The 16,601-nt window shown below is 44.7% G+C and overlaps 1 protein-coding gene across 3 annotated transcripts in view; it reads right to left on the bottom strand.

Annotated features, from left to right (window-relative positions):
- SLC25A30 (solute carrier family 25 member 30) overlaps nt 1-16,601 on the bottom strand; it is an 84,797-nt gene that overhangs the window by 16,522 nt on the left and 51,674 nt on the right. The window contains exon 1 of one of the 3 annotated variants that reach the window (XM_070471203.1): nt 4,445-4,552. The exons of the other annotated variants lie outside the window; for them this stretch is intronic. The gene's annotated coding sequence lies outside the window, so the exon portion shown is untranslated. Of the gene's footprint in view, nt 1-4,444; nt 4,553-16,601 lie in introns of those variants that run through there. 3 annotated transcript variants of the gene reach the window in all.

The raw sequence follows: 16,601 nt of genomic DNA, 5'->3' as shown, positions 1-16,601 counted from the left end.
ACAGTTTCCATTGTTTCCCCATCTATTTGCCATGAAGTGATGGGACCGGATGCCACGATCTTAGTTTTCTGAATGTTGAGCTTTAAGCTTTTTCACTCTCCTCTTTCACCCCCATCAAGAGGCTCTTCAGTTCCTCTTTCACTTTCTGCATTAAGGGTGGTGTCATCTGCATATCTGAGGTTATTGCTATTTCTCAATCAATTTGAATAGAGATAATTAATTTTTCCAATACACAATATACAGATAGCACTATCTTTTCCAGAGTGTTTTTTACTGAGGCAAAATTCACATACTGCAAACAAAGCACCAAGGCAAACAACTCAGTGGCACTTAGTACCTTCAGAGTTGTACCAGCGCCTCTATCTAGTTCCAAAATATAGCATCACCCTGTGGTCAGTGAATTGGAGGTTCTTTCTTCATAATGAAAGAATTCGGAGATGAAGCAGAGAACTTAAGTAAAGTGAAAGTTTATTTAAGCAAAGAGGAGAGCAGGCTTACAGGTGAAGAGCTGCCACCCACAGTTTCTTTGGCAAGCTGGTCTCGAGGAGCATACAAGTGAAGGGGCGGAATATTTATTGGAGGAGGACGAGCCTGCGGGTCATATTCCCTGATTTTCATCCCAGCCCCATTTTCCTGAGGGGAAGAAGGATTTTTGTCTTAGGGATTTAGCTCAGATCAGAAGTGTCATGGCATTAGTGCAAGATGGGTACTTCTTATCTGTAAGACTTTGCTGTTGTTGAGTTGCTCAGTTGTGTCTGACTCTTTGGGACCCCATGGACTGCAGCCCACCAGGCTCCTCTGTCCATGGGATTCTCCAGGCAAGAATACTGGAGTGGGTTGCCACTTCCTTCTCCAGGGGATCTTCCCCACCTGGGATCAAACCTGCATTGGCAGACAGATTCTTTACTACTGAGCCACAGGGAAGCCCTATTGTAAAGAGAGCACAGAGAGCAAAGGATTACATTTGGATGCAGGTGATTCCCATCTTTCCTACATTTCTTTGTCTGCTTTTCTGACCCTTATCACCCAAAATGGTGTCACTTCCTGTCAGTCTGAAGGTTCCTGCTTTCCTTTACCTGCCGATGGGCCCTTGCTGTTCACAAGATGCTTGATTTCCTGCACTTGGCCCCTGACCCCATTTCTCTATCACACCTAACCACCTGCCTGCTGCAACTAACAATTCCAAAAGGAAACCATTAACCATTCCCCACCCCTCATGGCCTCTAGGATTCTTATTTTCTTGGCTGTGACACTACATGTGCTGAGTGGAACACAGGACTCCTTTTTAGCAGCTCCTAAGGAAATGGCAACCCACTCCAGTATTCTTGCCTGGAAAATCCCATGGACGGAGAAGCCTGGCAGGCTATAGACCATGGGGTCGCAAAGAGTCGGACACGACTGAGAGACTTCACTTAGCACTTAACCTGTCTGAAGAGCTTCTTAGAAGTACAGATACTAGGGCTCCACCCACTGAATGAGGACCTCAGGGGCATCCCCAAGCATCAATGAGTCAAATAGTGATGCTAATACTTATCACTTAAATAACTTAGGTAGTTGATCAGATAGTGATGACACTACAGATAGTTCTTTTGATTCATCTTATTTAGCAGTGATTTTTTTTCTACAGTGTAGTGGAAATGCATACATACAAAATACACACACACACACACACACACACACACACAAACACAAAAGATAGCCTCTAAAACGTCAGCAAAATGGTATGGGAAATGGATTTTACCTGATCTCTAATTAAAAATGTTTTTAAAAAACTGTATTGTATATGACTTCATGCCATTTCACCCCTTAAATCTTCTGGTTTCCTGTCTACTTTGTTATGCTAGTTTAGTTTTAATGAGATTTGGCTTTTTTTTTTCTGTCGGGCTTTAAGATTAGGTTTTTTAGTTATAATGTTAAAACCCAGAGGTTCTGGGTTATACTCATATGCAAATACTCAGCTAGGGTGCCACATTGCAATGGAGTTGCCTCCCACGGTTTTGAATCAGCATGGATGAGGCACACACCCACCCGTGAGTTCCCATTCAGATGGACCCTCACAATACCTTATCTTCCACAAACCAGAGCCCCTCTGGTATCCCTGGTTAAACTGTACCAAAGTCCTTTCTATTCAACTACTACTAAGATGTTTAAAAGTGAACTAAAAGTAGGGTAAAAATAACTTTGGAGCTCTTCTCTTCTCCTTTCCCAAAGCCAGGGCTAGATGCCTGAGCAGTTAAGACTATCGTGCCTTCCCAGAGTATTGTCTGCAGTCAAAGAAAGATAACTCAGCTTAAAGAACAACCCAAGAGAATCAGCAATTGGGCAAGCATCCAAATAACAGGTTCTGGTTAATAACTGGAACAGGAGTCCGTAGGTCCAGTAAGCACACTGGCCAAAGCTAGCTGTAACAGGGCTTCAGCTACCTGGGGCTGAAACCTCTCTTCAGCATTTCACCCATTTCTTTGTTTTGGAGCTCTCTTTGGAGGGATTCTCCTCACACACATTCCTTAACTTGCTAGTTCAATTTTTGGCAAAACCCCAACTCTACTCAAGTGCCAAGACTGAAGGCCAACACAGTCAGGGAGGCTGAAGTGTCCCTTCGCAATCACTAGTGTGTGAGCAGTAGTTCAGCCTGAGAGTCGGGGAGGGACTTACAACTTGCAAAACTTCCAGCGTCCTGCGTGGGAAGTGGCTGTTAATCACTGATCACTTTGCTCTCTTTATCGGGCCCTGCTTTCTAGCTAAACTAAAACCCAAAGACCAATTCTCTAAGCTGTGAACACAGTACTGACAATGGCTGCCATTATTAAGACATGACATGTATTAATGTCAGGCACCACTCTTGTTTTCCACATAAAAGATTCTGGTTAATCTCCATGACCTTATGCAATAGGCATCATCACGTTTCACAACTGAGGACAGCCAGCCTCAGAGAAGGAAAGTGACTTTGCCAAGTCACACAGCTCTAGACTCGAAATGAGCTCTCCCCGAGGGAAAGTTGATCTTCCTTTACTTAACTACAAAGCCAAACACTATTTTCCAAAGACTGTTTTAAAAAAACATTGGCGCAACTAATAAGAATACAATAAAAAGCCAGATGAGAGGGGCGGTGGGAGGGTAGGAAATCAACATACTCAAAATAAATGTATGATTTTCCTGAGGGGGGGGTATATAAACATTTCTTAACTATTAACAAACAAAAGTGTTTCCTGAGCGGAAATGCCTATATAAATTAAGAATTCCAAAGCATTCTCTCTACACTTAAGGTAGGTTACATATCCTATTACATTTTCTATAACTTTAGCATTTATCTTCCCCTTACGGCATCTATATAGCTGCAAAGAGAGGTAATTAAATACCGCAACTGCTGCTGGAACTTCTGAAAGCTTTCCAAGTTTCTCTTATATAATTAACTCTGGGTAAGTTCTTTCAGTATTACAGTGCTCCCTTTTCAGTTCCCAATCTTAAACCGCAATCCAGCCTCTCAATTTCGGTGCGCACAGAAAGCTTTGTTCCCCGCAGGGGGGCTATCTTCCATGGAATTTTTCCTATTTCCCATTCTTTTTAAAGGTACAGGACGAAAAACAAGCTCATCAGATTCAAGGAACGTGGGATTTTAAAAGAGTCTTAGGAATCTATCTTGTCTCATATGAATCAACTGAGTCACAGAGCTTGGCAGCAGCAAAATCAAGAGCAAAATTGACGCCTTTCAACTTTTCTCGCAACAGGAGCACGAAGGTAGACTCGCAGGGCTACGACAGGTTTAGCAGTTCTTGCGCAGGAACAATGTCATTGCAACCGCTGTACACGAAATTAATCACACCTAAAACTATGCTAAAACCCTTAGCTACACTAACTTTTCGAGCAAATGAATTCCACCAGTCCACGAAAACGTGAGACAACCTGGCGTGTTCCAGGAGCAACTCAAAGAAGAGAGGGCCCTTTCCCAGAGTACGCAGCTCGCCCGGCCCAGGCTGCACACTCTTGAATGAACCGCAGGTGTGAGCCATGCAGAGGCAGGTGAAACGCACCGCGGCTGCGAGGGCGCACACGCCGGGATGCAAGACGGGCCTCACACCTGATCTCGGCGACGCTGGGAGAGAAATCAACCCCCATGCCGCCGAGTGATGAGAGCCAGGAACCGGCCCTCCTGCAGCATCGGGCCGACCCCAACAGCGGCACCACCAGGAGGGGGGCGCACCCCGGAACCTCGCGCCCCACCGAGCCGGAGAGCAGCAGCAGCCCCAGAAAGGCCCCACCCGCTCCGGGGCTCTCCAGGACCCGGCCCCGCTCCCCAGCCCCCTGGCCGCGGCCCACCAGGCAGCGTCGCCGCGTAAGGGCCCGGGAGTCCGGCGCCGGTGGTTCTGTGCGCCGCGGGGCAATGAGGGGGCGGGCCGGAGGAGGGGGGACCAGCGCGGCCGCGGCCGGAAGGCCAGGCACTTACCCGGCGGCGGCGGCCCTGCCCCTTCTCGGTCCCGGGGTCTGCAGCAGACGGAACCGGCGGCCGCGCGGTAGCTGGAAGAGAGGCAGCAGAGAGGCGGGGGCGGCCCAGGGGCCTGCGCGCAGCCCCGCCCCGGGCCCGCCCGCCCGCCGGCTAAGCTCCTATTGGCCGCTCCCGGCACAGGCCACGCCCAGGCCGCGTCCCAGGCAGCAGGGGGCCACCAGGCTGTAGGCGGGCTGGACCCCGGGCTTCGTCTCTGGCGAGGGTGGGAGCTGCCCTGGTCGCGGTGACGCCTCCTACGGCCTCGAGATCGACGCCGCAGTGAAACAGGAACTTAAGAGCCATGAAAGAGCCCTCTGCAATCAAAAGTAAACTTGCTCCCTTTTTACTTAAAACCCGGCTTTTTAATGTGAAAATTTATAAACCAAATGAAGACTTATACAGTAGACTCTGCACTAAATTTAATGCTAACATTTCACAATACTTGCGTTCTCTTTCACTGTATAGGGGTTTTTTTCCACCCTGAATTATTGGAATGTTGCAAACAACCCTGCTTCACCCCCTAAATACTTCATCATTAGGACAAGCAAGAAATGTATTACCGTTTCAGTCAAACCCAATATACTGTCCATATTTAAATTTCTTTTGTTGTCCCTAAAGGTCACAAATACACACATATTTTTTACTTTTTCAGTTCAAGATCTACCCAGGATTACCCGAGTACTAATACTCTCAATTTTTTTTTAAGCTAGCTTGCAGGATCTTTGTTATTCCAACCTTAGATCCAAACCTAGCAGGCCGACAGTGAAAACACCCAGTCCTAACCACTAGGCAACCAGGGAATTCCAGTTCTCTGAAAAAAATCTTTCATTACTTTCACAATTTGAAAAGTCCAGGCCAATAGTAGATTGTAAGAGTATGGGGTTATTGAATTGTTTATGATTAGATGCAAGTCAAACTTTTTAGTAAGAGAAGTCAGAGGTGATGCTGTCTATTTCCATCCAGAGACACCATATTCTGCGTCCATGTCAAGCCTGATCACTTGGTCAATGGTGGTCTGGCAGTCCTCCACAAAGATCCTCTCTCCCTCTGCAACAGATGATACCTGTATTTTGTTTCTCCTCCTTCCCTTCCCCTTCACGAGTCTCCTCTTCTTTTGAATAACAGCATGAACTCTGGTGTTCTTTAAAATTCAATTTAATCCAGTTATTATAACCAACTACCAATATTATTTGTGGTGTTTGAATTTTTTGTGACCTGTGAAAGTCCCTTCTCGCGCTTTCCTTACATATATCCTGTTATTTTTTTTTAAATATTTATTTATTTGTTTGTTTGTGCTGGGTCTCCGTTGCAGACTGTGGGATCTAGTTCCCTGGCCAGGGATAGAACCCAGACCCCCTGCATTGTGATCAGCCAAGTCTTAGTCCCTGGAAACCAGGGAAGTCCCCATCCTATAGATCGATCGATCAATCTTTGAACACTATCTTGCTTTCTGACATAGAACCTCCTAGCTCTCCTTGCATTTTCTCTGCCTGATGCAGAGAAATCTTAGTTCCTTTTAGTAGGAAATGGTACTTGGAAAATTAGATCTTAGTGACCAGGGTGCTCATTGCTATTGGGACGTTATTTCTTCTAGGCCCTTTCAGTGGACCAAGTGTATATATATTCAAAGAACTATAAAACACTAAACAGTATACTCTTTACCCAGATATATTTTAAAATCATGAGTTCATATTGATACCTCCAATTAAAAAGTCAGCATTTCGAGGTTCATTCTAGCCTTCCTCTTTCCATTTTATATTTTTCTTCTCCCACAGTGAAAAACCCTGGTTACTAAGAAAAAGATGTAAAATATGATGTCAAAAACAGTAAACATGGTGGGGAAAGGTAAAAATGCAGGAAAACTGGTTCTCGTCAGCATCAATATATTTACTGGTTTATTCTATCCTACAATATAGACAAAAGAGCTGTGACTTCGATACTAACACCAGTAGCAAACCTAAGTTTAAGATTTCTTTGCACTTTTTTATCTTTGTAAATACATCTCTTCCCAAAGGTGTAAAGCGAGAGGATGGTGATCAAAAGTTACTTGAATTCATCTGCTTTGCAATATGGTTGTGTTATCTGTGTGATACACTGTGATATAGTGTTAGGTTTGTTATTTTTATTTGCGTAATTTTAGTTTGCTTTTTTCATCTTTCTTATCTAGCTTTAAGTTTTGCATGTATAAAGCGTTCACTTGGTCCAAAATCAAATCTTCCAACGTTTTCAGAGGAGGAAGCCTCCCTTCCTGTTCCCTGTACTCTGGTCCCATCACCGCCTATCACTAACCACTGTCATTAGTTTCTAGTTTATTCTCCCACTCCCCCCAAAATTAAGAATATGCATTTGTTTGTTATCATTTGCTGTAGGGTTATGTTTTGCAAAACAACAAACATATATTACTTCACAGTTTCTGTGCATCAGAAATCCAGGACAGGCTTAGGTAGGTAGTTTTGGCTCCAGGTTTCTCACAAGAATGTATTTACTATGGCACTCTGGACTGCAGTCCTCTCAAGACTGAACTGAGGGGAGATCTGCCTCCAAACTCAACCGGCTGTAGGACTATCCTCTTTCAAGCTCTCTCACAGGGCTGTTGGCATATCTCTGGTCTCCACAGGCTGTCAGCCAGTGAATTTGTTTCTTGGGGCTGCCTTAATAAATTACCACAAACAAGATAGTTTAAAAAAAAGAAACAGAGGTTTACTCTCTCACAGTTCTGAAGGCTAGAAGTTCAAAATCAAAGTGTCAGCTGGACCACATTCTCCTGAGGCTTTTTCTATGGAAAGACAGAAATATGGAAAGAATCCTTTCTTGCCTCTCTTCAGGCTTCTAGCACTTACCAGCTATCCTTTGTATTCTTGGCTTGTAACTGCATAACTTCAGTTTCTGCCTCTGTCTTCACCTCGCATTTTTTTATGTGTGTGTATGTCTGTGTTCAAATTTCCCTCTGCTAAGACACCAGCCACTGTATTATGTTGTTTAGTCATTAAGTCGTGTCTGACTCTTTTGCAACCCTGTGAACTATAGCCCACCAGGTTTCTCTCCATGGGATTTCCCAGGCAAGAATACTGGAGTGGGTTGCCTGTCCTTCTCCAGGGGATCTTCCCGACCCAGGGATTGAACCTGTGTCTCCTGCATTGGCAGGTGGATTCTTTACCCCTAAGCCCCCAGGGAAGCCCCCAAAGGCACATGCCTGTGTATAAAACCTGCATTTGGGACTTCCCTGATGGTCCAGTGGTTAAGAATCCTCCTTGCAATGCAGGGGACACATGTTCAATCCCTGGTCAGGGAAGATTCCACAAGCTTCAGGGCAACCGAGTCCATGCACCACGACTACTGAAGTGCTCGCACCATGACTAGAGATTCCCTGCGCTGCAACAGAAGATTCTGCACAGCTCAACAAAGATCCTGAGTGTCACAACTAAGACCAGACGCAGTCAAATAAATCAATTAATTTTTTAAAAAACCCTGCATTTATTGATGCAAAGCCCTCTTCCAGGAATCTTTATATTCAATGGTTCATTCATGCTGAAAGATATTATTTCTATGTTATAGATGAGGAAATTGAGGCTGCAGGAGATAACTGGTCTATGCCAGAACCCTCTCTCTCTCATCCCTTTTCCTTTCTTTAGCTCAAGCCTCAGGCTGGGCTTCAACAACCCTACTTCCACGCTCCAAATTGAGTTCTAAGTGAGACCCTGGAGTTTTGTCCACTCGCTGATTTGATGTCAATACAGTTTGGACCTGTTTGAGGTATCACATGATTCCTGCCATAAAGACAAAGGTAATCCCCAGCCTGTGGGGACAGTCATTGGGATGCTGTCCTTTCTAAGGCAGGGAAAAAATAACATGACTTCTTCTACCTCCACTGTCATCTCACCAAGTCCTTTCCAGTCTCACGACTGTGTGACACGTCCTTTCCTGTAGATTCTTGAGATAGCCAAACTCCACTGTTTTCCTGTGCCCCACCAGCCTCTGCTAATATGCACATCATCTTTAGTACTACACCATAATATCGTTTATACTTAGCATGAAGATCCCTTTCAAGTATAAAGATCCCTTTGTAATGTAAACTAAATTTTTAAAAAGACTGGAATCCCTGTAAAATAAATGGTAGTACTTTCAGCATCTATCAAGAAAATTCACATTGAACTGAGGACCCTCTGAATAACCTTGGGTTCCCCCAAGGGTCTTGATCCACATGTTGGAAATTATTGCGCTAGGGAATACTAACATGGTGACATCATCATAACCAGTTTAGAAAAAAACAAGAATAACAAATAAAATGATAAGCCTAGAAACAAATCTACTAACTACCCAGTGCCAGTCCCTGCTAAACACAACTAATTTTTCACCTATTCTTTGCTTTCACATTTGCCCTGTAACGGCCTTCTGTGTGTGTGTTTTATCTGACTACAGTCAAAACATGAGAGGCAATGCGGAAATGGAGACCTGGATTCAGCCCTGGCCACAACTGTTTTAGCTCTCTGACCTTGATTAATTAACTTCTCTAAGTCCTCAGCTGCCAAGTACAGACAACACCTACCTTACAGAATGTTAAATGAAGTGACATGCAAAAATGTACTCTGTAAAATGTAAATGATTTGGAAACATCTTCTAAATTCATCTGGTGGGGCTTCCCTAGTGGTCTAGTGGTTGAGAATCCGCCTGCTGATGCAGGGGGCAGGAGTTTGACCCCTGGTCTGGGAAGACCCCACATGCCGCAGAGCACCTAAGCCCCGGAGCCACAACTCCTGAAGCCCGCGTGCCTGCCTGGTGCTCCGCCACAAGAGGGGCCACCGCAGAGAGACGCCCGACGAAAAGTGGGCCCCGCTCGCCACAACTAGAGAAAGTCCTCTTGCAGCAATGAAGACTCAGCACAGCCAAAAATAAATAACTCTTTAAAAATAAAAATAAATAAATACACTCATCTGGCTCTGTCACTTGTGAGCTTAAAATTCTTCCTTGGCTTCCCGGTGTCTTCAAGATCAAGGACAACCTCTTAGCCTAACAGAGAAGCCCTTTCCCTTGTGGCCCTTAGAGCTTCCAGTCACAGGAATCCTGTTCCCCGTCCTCCTCTCTTCACCTGCCTCTCAACCCTGCATTCTAAAGCCTGTCCGGCTCAAGTAGCTGGACACTGTGTTGTAATTCCATCAGGCCCTTTATTCAGTTCAGCTCAGTTCAGTCTCTCAGTCGTGTCCGACTCTTTGTGACCCCATGAACCGCAGCACGCCAGGCCTCCCTGTCCATCACCAACTCCCAGGGTTACCCAAACTCATGTCCACTGAGTCGGTGATGCCATATAACCTTCTCATCCCCTGTTGTCCCCTTCTTGGGCAGGAGGCCCTTTATTAGCCCCCGTTGAGAAGAGTATGGTCCTCAACAAGCCAGCACCACAGTCTGTGACTTGGGCTATGCCAGACCCCACGAAGAGCCGGGCAGCAAGGACCATTCCTCACTGACGTCTTGGTTTTCTTCATCACCTTGGCAGTCGCACTCGCACTGCTATAGTAACAAGGAAGAACAAATGCTTTGGAATCAGCTATAATTTAATAAACGTGTCTGAAACTACCTTAAGCTACAGGAACGATATTGATACATTGTCATGTGACCCTACCTCCTGTCAGGAAGGATTTCTCTTTGGGTTTTTTGGACGCTTGGTGCCATGCAGCATGAAAGGCCTGAATCAGACCACTTTCAGGGTGGACTTCAGTGATTGGTGGTGGGAGGAGAGGAGGAAGAGGTTGTATCAGAGACATCTGGTCACCTTGCCCCCTGGCAAAGTGGAGCAGTAATGAGCCACAGCTACTCCTAACAACAGCAGCTGGATAGGCAGTGTTCCCAACCGGTATGCTTGGAATGAGCCAGTAAAATGCTTTAACCTTATATCTCACAGCAGTAGTTATTAACCAGCAGATCTGTCCCCCAGGAGACAGGCAATGTCTGGAGATGCTTTTTGATTGTCACAACTGAGTGATACTACAGGCATCTATGGGGTAGGGGCCAGCCATGCTGCTAAACACCCTACAACACCCAGAAAAGGCCTCCCACAGCAAAGAATTATCAAAAATGGCAATAGTGCTGAGGTTTCAGAAATTATATTCCATGGAAATGTGGCTTTTGGCATGTTTTTCTTGGTTACAGGCACTTTCTTTTTAAGGGGTGGGGGGTGGTCATATAGGGCGGCAGGTGGGATCTTAGTTCCCCAACCAGCAATTGAACTGCACCCCCTGTATTGGAAGTGCAGAGTCTTAACCACTGCATCACCAGGGAAGTCCCACAGGTCCTCTGTGGAAAGCCCATCTCTTGTGCAAGTCTCCCAGTGTTTGTATGAATTAGCTACAGCTCCCTGAACGCGCTATTGCTCCCTCCACCTCTGGAACCTTGCAGTCGCTAAGTTGCACCTCCCAAGTTCTTTCTCTTGCTACTCTGTTCTCATCCTTCAGGCTTCAGTTTTGGACATCATCTCCACCAGGAAGTCTCTCCTGATGCCTAAACACTAGACACAGGAGATGCCCCATACACCTCCCTCCTGCTATCAGAACAGTCACTGCACTTCCGTAGAAATAACTTGTGTCCTTGTCCCAGTTCTCCCAACCAGTGTAAAGCGCCTTCTGGCAGGGACCCAGTCTTGCTCACTGCTGTATTTCTAGTCCTCAGCACAGCACATGAAATTGTAGGTAGTGAATATACACACATTTGAAGAGTCTGTATAATTTGGGATCTGGTTGAAAGATAAAAACCTTTTCCAAATGGTCCACCCACCTTCCTCAAGTTGGTATCAGTTGCGGGCTTTGATCAAAGCTTCCCTAGTTGTGTTTCAGTATTCAGTAGAAAAAATACTTCCCCTACAGGGAATCTCATATGAATTCCAGTGAGTTATACTAGGAATCTCAGGTATTTAACTGTTTGCTATTTTCTGTGTTTATTTCCTTTTTATTATCCTTTTAATATCCTTTTAATTTTTATACCCAGAAATTGCCAAAGTATGGTTTGTAGGCCAAATCCAGACAGTTGCCTGTTTTTATACAGTCCTAGAGCTAATAATGGTTGTTACACTTTTTAGTGGTTAACTTTTTCATAGCTATAGCCTCAGTTTTGCCTCCTGGACTGAAAAGAGTAAAATATTTATAATCTGTTCCTTCACAGAAGAAATGTGCTGATTGATCTCTACTCCAGCCTTTAGCACATTTGCATTTAAATGTTTCATTCTCCACAATCTCCACTGTGCTTTGGCTATTGTGCCCTTAGCCTGTTGGGGTTCATTTGGTAAAAGGAGAGGAGCACAGCCCTTAACAGCTGACGGCAGCAGAAGGAACGATCATGAGACCCTCACAGAGACCCCTGCCACCTCAGAGAACAGATCTATAACGCGGTTCTCTTAACACAATCAATGCAGCTTACACACTTAAGCAAATTCTCTTGCACCGTCACATTAAAATCATAAATATAAAATTAATTACACATGTCAAATTGAAATCACAAGGTAATCTGTCAGATTGTCTAGAGTATAGCTTCTATTTTTATTACAGACACCGCACATAAATAACAGACACATGCAGATTGTCTTACACTTTAAGGTTGGTACTAAAAATATTAGTACTATGGGTTTGATTTAGTTCACCATTGCTATATTTAATTCTAAACCTTCTGGGGGTTATGTAATCATATAATAAGGTACGCAACTAATAGCAGGTTCACTAGCTCAGGTCAGCTGAGTAATCGCATAATGAAAAGAATCAGAACATTGATAAGATTATCTCGAAGTGCTGTGAGCTACACTCCAGCTGTGTGTTCCCTTTTTATAGAGCAGTTGTGTCTGATTTGTAGCAGGGACTTCAAGTCTGTCTTTCTTTTAGTTTCTCTAGCTTCATCCCTGCTCACTGCCCCCCAACAAACCCAATTTGTTTGTGTTCCATTTCAACTTTTAGGGACTGGTTAGGTGGAGAGAGAGAGAAATAGACAGACAGAAAAGAGAGAAGCAAGTGACACTTAAAGAGAATAATAGAAACTTCTCAACATCAATACAGGAAACTAGAAATAATGGAGCAAGGCCTTAAATTTGAGGGAAAACTATTGCCAAACTGTTAACATCATATCGAACCAAAAAACTTTTAAAGCTACAGACATAAAAGGTCACAAAGAACTGGCCTCTCATGTATGTGTCTTCAGAAAAGTTAATAGAGGATATATTTCCTCAAAACTAAGGAATAAACTTTTAATAAAGGAAAATATGGGGTCCAAGAAATGGGAGCTCTAACACAGGAAGGTGGGGAAGGGACTTCCTAAAATGACCATGAAAGTCAATCTCAGGACAACAGCAACTAGCCTAGATTAGGGCAGGAGTACATAGAGATCCCAGAAATACAGCGCAGAGGAAAACGGAGACTCATGAGTCACCTGACATTTGTGAAAGTGACAGGAGGCTTTAACTTCTAACAGAGAGTCTAGCGATGAATTAGAAACAGGCAGAAGTCCCCCCAAACCTTTTAAATGAAGACAATTCTTTCTTTTCTCTTTTTTTGGAAGCGGGGGGTGGGGGGGAGGTGTGCCAGGCAGTATGTGGGATCTTAATTCCCCAGCCAGGGATTGAACCCTTGTCCCCCGCCGTGGAAGCACAGGGTCCTAACCACAAGACTGCCAGGGAAGGCCTTAAATGTCGACAATTACTAATTCCAGGGAAAACCAGAGGTCATATTAAAAAAAAGAAACATAATCATAAGAAATCAGTCCTGAATATTCATTGGAAGGACTGATGCTGAAGCTGAAATTCCAGTATTTTGGCCACCTGATGGGAAGAACTGACTCACTGGAAAAGACCCTGATGCTGGGAAAGATTGAAGGCAGGAGGAGAAGGGGACGACAGAGGATGAAATGGTTGGATGGCATCACTGACTCAATGGACATGGGGGGTTTGGGTGAACTCTGGGAGTTGGCGATAGACAGGGAAGCCTGGCGTGCTGCAGTTCATGGGATCGCAAAGAGTCGGACATGACTGAGCAACTGGACTGAACTGAACTAAATCATAGTATGCTACATGACTCAGCTACGAATAACATTTGCAAAGTCAGAATAATTAAAACACTATATATTGGTTTAACCAAAACAGGCAATATAATTGTAATTAGAGGACAGTGAAGAACGCTGTGTGTCTATGTGAGTACCTTTGTGTGAGTGGGTGTGAGGGTGAGTGTGGGTGGCCATAGAGAGTAAATCTTTAGAAGAAGGACGTCTATACATATCCAAGCAGAAAACTTAAGAAATGGCAGATAAACCAGCTTATGAGAAATGAAGGAGGTAAATGTCAGAAGAAAGAGTTGAAAGTAGTTGCTTCTGGGAAAGAGGGGTCAGTAATGGGCCAGAATGGGGCTGCTCACTATTATTTTTCAGGGCAACTCTTGTAGAACAACGTGACTCTAAAAATCATGACAGTGTACAACTTTGATTTTAAAAATTAAAAAATCTTTTTAACAAAAAAAAGAAATCTACTCCTAGGGTTCATCCATCCTCATTGGCCAACCATTCCCTATCTCCTTCACTGGCTCCTTCTCTTCTACCAGCTCTCTAAGGATGAGAATGCATCTGGGCTCTAGCCTGAACCTCTTTTCTTCTCATATCAAACCCTCTCTCTAATGATCTCTTCTTGACCACAGGCTCCAAATACCACCAAAGATCCTGAGTTTGTATTTCTAGCCCTGCTCTGTTTGCTACCCCAGACTTGTATCTCCAGCTCCTGACAGGATACCTTCTCTTGGATGGAAACAGCCACTCAAACCTATCAAATCTACGTTAGTGTTCACCAAAGAAAAGAACCAACAGGAGGCAGAAATACAGAAACAGATATATCGATAGCTAAAGAAATCTGTTATAAGGAATTGGCTCACACAGTTAATGAAGACTAAGAAGTCCCAAGATCTGCAGTTAACAAGCTCTAGATCCAAGAAGGGCCGATGCTTCAGTCTGAGCTCCAAGACGGGGAAAGGAAACACAGCAATGAAGCAGAAAGAGGTCTCCCTCACTCAGGCTTTTTGTTCTTTTCAAATCTTCAGCTGACTAGTGAAACCCACCTATGTTGGGAGGGCAATTCCCTTCACTCTGTCGACTGCTTCAGATGTTAGCTGCATCCAGAAACACCCTCATAGACACACCTAGTGCAAAAAAATAAACAAATATCTGGCACCCCAAGGATTAGTCAAGTTGACACATAAGGTCAACCATCACAAAATCAAAGAGCTCTCTTAATTTTATCCCTGAAGCCTGTCCCTTCTTTGGTCTTTCTCTTAGTAAACGTCACTATTGCCTATTCAAGATCTATCCAAAATCCCAGACGTCATCCTTGATTTTTCCTTTGCTCTCACTTGCAGCATCCACTCTGTGAGTCCTGTCACCTCTGTCTTTAAAATGCATCTCGGACTTTCCTGGTGGTCCAGTGGTTAGGAATCTGTGGCTGCCAGTGCAGGGGACACGGGTTCCATCCCTGGTCTGGAAAGACTCTGCATGCCGCAGGGCAGCTAAGCCCAGGCACTACAACCACTGAATCTGCACCCTAGAGCCCCAGAGCTGAAACTACTGGGCCCGTGAACCGTAACCACTGACGCCCATGCACCCTGGAGCCCGTGCTCTGCAACAAGAGAAGCCACTGCAAAGAGAAACCCACACACTACAGCTAGACAGTAGCCCCCGCTCGCTGCAGCTAGAGAAAACCCAAGCATGCAATGAAGGCCCAGCGCAAAGATAAATTCATTTTTTATAAAGTTCTCATCACAAGAAAAAAAAACTTTAAAAACGAGATAAAACGTATCTCAAATCTAGTCACTTCTCCCCATCAGCACTGCCAGCAACCTAGTCAAAGTCACCAAAATGTCTGATCGAGACTTTTGCTCTAACTAGTCCTCCTGCTTCCACTCTGGCTGAACTTACTTATGCCCCAGGCAGTGGCAATAGCTAGGAAGAGAGAACTGTCTCAGTGAGTACACGGTCCAGCAGAGACATGCTTCTAGAACTCTGACCCTTGCCTTTTCTTTTTCTTTTTTTTTTATAGGCTGGAGCCTTTTCATGAATCCTTTCCCAGTGAGAGTTTCTGACCATGCTTCAAGTTTCAGCCACAGTAGCCACCTTTTTCCTCCTACCAACACAGCCGGTGTCTCCTCACTCAGGGTTATCACATTTATTAATTTCTTTGTCCACAAAGATCTCCACTCCCTCTGCTCAGGGCCACTGTTTCTCATCTTTTAAGCTTCTGATCAAATGCCACTTCATTAGAAACGCTTTTCATGACCATCCTTTCTGAGGGAGAAACACCTAATTATTCTCCATCACCTCATACGTTAATTTCCTTCAGAGCTCTTGTTAAAACTCAAAATTATTTTGCTTAATTTATTGGTCTGTCTGGTTGTCTACTGGGCTTCCAGGTGGCTCAGTGGTAAAGAATCCACCTACCACCCGTGCCAGGAGATGCAGGTTCAGTCCCTGGGTCAGGAAGATCCCCTGCAGGAGGAAATGGAAACCCACTCCAGTATTATTCTTGGCTGGGAAAAATCCATGGACAGAGGTGCAGGCAGGTTATAGTCCATGGGGTTGCAAAGAGTTGGACATGATTGAGTGACTGAGCATGCAGGGGTTGTCCATTAGCTGGGCTTAGCTAACTACTGCAAAAGATAATTCCGTATCTCAGTGCTGGAACAGTGAAGCGAACTGCCTCCTCTCCCACACAACAGTCAGAATGATAATGGGGCTGTGCTCCATAGTGCCATTCAGGAACCCAGGATCCTCCCTTCCCCCAAAGTGATCCTCTTCATAGATGGCATCGAAGATCTCTGCAGAAAAGGAAGAGAGAGAGGGCCCACCTGCTCTTACTGTCTCTGGTCACAGTCTATAGGCAAGAATTAGTCTCAAAGCCTCACTAATAATACCAGGATGCTGGGAAGTGTACATCTAGGAAAACAAACTGGAGAAGGAAATGGCAACCGGCTCCAGTAGTCTTGCTGGGAGAATCCCACGGACAGAGGAGCCTGGTGAGCTGAAGTTCATGGGGTCACAGAGTCGGACATGACTAAAGCAACTTAGCACAGGAAAAAAAATGGATTTTGGTGAATATCTGGTGAATCCCTGTCCAAAT

Source organism: Odocoileus virginianus, chromosome 8 (genome assembly GCF_023699985.2).
Source record: "Odocoileus virginianus isolate 20LAN1187 ecotype Illinois chromosome 8, Ovbor_1.2, whole genome shotgun sequence".
In the NCBI taxonomy this organism is placed as follows: domain Eukaryota; kingdom Metazoa; phylum Chordata; class Mammalia; order Artiodactyla; family Cervidae; genus Odocoileus; species Odocoileus virginianus.
This window is presented reverse-complemented; position numbering and strand designations above follow the sequence as displayed.